Raw genomic sequence first — 3,321 nt, forward strand, 5'->3', positions numbered from 1 at the left:
TCACCTACCTTCACTTGCAGCATTCATTTTATTTTATTTTATTTTAATTGACTGTGCTGCAGTTTTGCATCATACAGGAGTCGCAGGAGAGAGTTAAGGGTAGGTCATTTGGTTCAAGTTCAGGGGAAAAGGTTTTAGTTTTGCTTAAATGCTGATGAGTAAATATGTCTAGACTTGTGCTTTTTCTGTATTCAACCAAAATGATTTGCTGTTAATCATGTGCTCCACTATCATTCTTCGATGCGCTCCTTGAGAAGTGGCCTATTGAAACTGTTTTTCATATTTTGTCCTGTTCTGAGAGCGCTGACCTCCACCTATGAAGCGCAGGAGATTCCCTTCACCCCACCATGACCATTAATTAGTTTTATCTCACTGTATTTGCTGAGAGCAGATATTACATTGCACAAATGGAGGAAAACAATTGAAATACAGTCCAATTTGTGACTTGCCAGATATGTCAACTAACAATTTTTCCTCATTACGTCGATTTAAAAAACATAATCTGGGCAAATTGAATTTGCTGTTGTAAATTACTAGTATCTAAACTTAATTTCCAGGAGACAGGATTGTAAATGAATGCTACAAAGCTGAAAATACCACACTTTAATGCAGTTAGGGACGCTCTTCACACTGAAATACATACTGTATGCGGTTACATGTGTTCACAACCTCTTCCCAGTGGATCATGATTCATCTTCAGTGGGTTTAGAGATGCATTCTCTCCTCTATTGGCATTTGAAGATGTCCTCTTGTAGTCAGATTGCAGTTTGTATGTGACTGAAATGTACTTAAGGTGTGTAGGAGCGGTAACTAAATGCCGTTTCTGATGGATTTCTTCACAGAGCTGGCAGCAGAAGTAGCACATAAATAAAATACACTCACCATATTGTCAAAGTAAAGTAAATGGATTAACTACCTCAAATCATCTGTGTTCGATAATGTGAGCGAGCTGTCGTGCAGATGCATCGCAGTGGAGCCTTGCAGCGCTTTGTCTCTGCAGCGACAAATATCCCATCTATCTTTTTTACTTCTTAATTTATTCAGGGAAGGGTTTTGCTGAGCAGGCAGACCCTGCTTCAGCATTTCATACAGTTACACACATTCCCACCAGGGACCCTTCCAGTACAACCACAATCTTCCACTGGTGATGACTTTGCCCTTGCTACTGAAGCAAATGGGGATTAAGTGCCTTGCTGAAGGGCACCTTGATGGAAGTCGTTGAATTTAAAGCATTACTCGTTCATTTTCCACAATCAGACTTTCGCAGCGGATCCACTTATTGACTGTGAAACCCTCCAGTCACAAGCTTGTCTCTTCAAACTTGTGTTCGGGCTGCAGGCTTTCCATTTTCCAAATTACTGCTCGGATCTGGCATGCTCAGAGGGCTGTTAATCTTCATTTTAGGATCCATTACCAATACAAACTGACAGGGACAAGAATCACACCGGCAAAAGACATTTGTAACGGACTTGAGCCTGTCTTCTTTGCTTTGACCACATTTCAGCTGCGGTGTCTGTCTTTGTTACATCTTATCATCCTCAATACTAATACTGGATCAACCAAGCTGCCATGAATCTAACGTCATTATAACTTTTCTCATACTACTACACTAGCCATTAAAGATAGATGTAGTTAGGTTTAATATCACCTGTTGGTTTGCACTGCAGCTGGTTTGAAGCCCAGGCAGGACCACGAGTTCAGGATGTTGCCTTTCATGCTCTGGGAAACACCCTGCTACCTCGAAGTGAAGCAAACACTACTTTACTCGGAACATTAACCAGTGGACACTTGGGCTAAATTGTGTTTATACATGTATTATAATTAATTACTTTAGCTAAATTATGCTAACAGGGTATAAGCAAGTAACATTAAATTTACTGAGATACTGTGACAATGCTCCAACTCCCAGAGAGAGCAGCCGCATGGCAGACATTAAAGTTGTTGCAAGTCTTCAGATCCTACCAATAATTTCCAAAATGACCACCAGTACACTTATTAGGAGGCCTGAATTTAAGAGATTGAAACCATAATGACTCATTGAAAAAAACATGATTGACCTTTTAATTCTAGAGAGATGCTTACACTCTTTGAATGCGAGTCAATGGGAGCCAGCATCTAGTGGCCGTTGGTGGTATTGCACCTTAAGACACTTTTGGCATGTTTTTTAAAGGTTTTATTCACAATGAATGGCATCCTGTGTTTGGTGTTTAAATGTCAGGATACCTCAGCCAAGGCTGCACTTATATTTTATGTACTTTTTTTTGCATTTATTCTATAGTGGAAGGTGCAGAGAGACAGGAAACAAGGACAAAGCCAGTAGTGTGATATGAAATAAAGGTCTACCACCAGAATCAATACCTTGGGTGTTATAATGGGATTCTTACACTGTGCATCATGTCAATGTTTTTTTGCAAATGGTTTCATATTATGACATATTTATCATGTCACTTTCTTTTTCTCTCTCTCTACTTTCAAGGGTTTTCAAGGCTTAAGTGAAAAGAAATGTGACAATTTAGCTTTTTTCCTTCCTCACACTGACCAGAAAACATCACATTACAATCAAATGTAAGCTGCCAGCAGCCAATTTAAGAGCATCACTACTACGTCCCCAGTTTAGAACATTTATCCTTCACATTGTCCGCAAGCTATTGTAAATCCTGGAAATATTAATGAAAGGAGAAATTGACTGAATCATACGGTGGCCCTGAAGGGCAAACGACACCTACAAAAAGGAAAACACAACGACATTAACAAAAACACAACGACATTAACAAAAACACAACGACAAAAAGAAAAACACAACGACATTAACAAAAACACAACGACAAAAAGGAAAACACAACGACAAAAAGGAAAACACAACGACATTAACAAAAACACAACGACAAGAAGAAAAACACAACGACATTAACAAAAACACAACGACAAAAAGGAAAACACAACGACAAGAAGGAAAACACAACGACAAAAAGGAAAACACAACGACATTAACAAAAACACAACGACAAAAAGGAAAACACAACGACATTAACAAAAACACAACGACAAAAAGGAAAACACAACGACATTAACAAAAACACAACAACAACAAGAAAAACACAACGACATTAACAAAAACACAACGACAAGAAGAAAAACACAACGACATTAACAAAAACACAACGACAAGAAGAAAAACACAACGACATTAACTCCTAACGGAAAGGGTAGGTACCTGCTATGACAAGGATAATTGCTGATTGGACAAAAGCACGTCCGTCTTTTTAACAGGTGGGAAAGGCTGCTTTACGCCATACCAGGTAATCAATTTCATATTTGGTC

Source organism: Scomber japonicus, chromosome 5 (assembly GCF_027409825.1).
Source record: "Scomber japonicus isolate fScoJap1 chromosome 5, fScoJap1.pri, whole genome shotgun sequence".
NCBI lineage: Eukaryota > Metazoa > Chordata > Actinopteri > Scombriformes > Scombridae > Scomber > Scomber japonicus.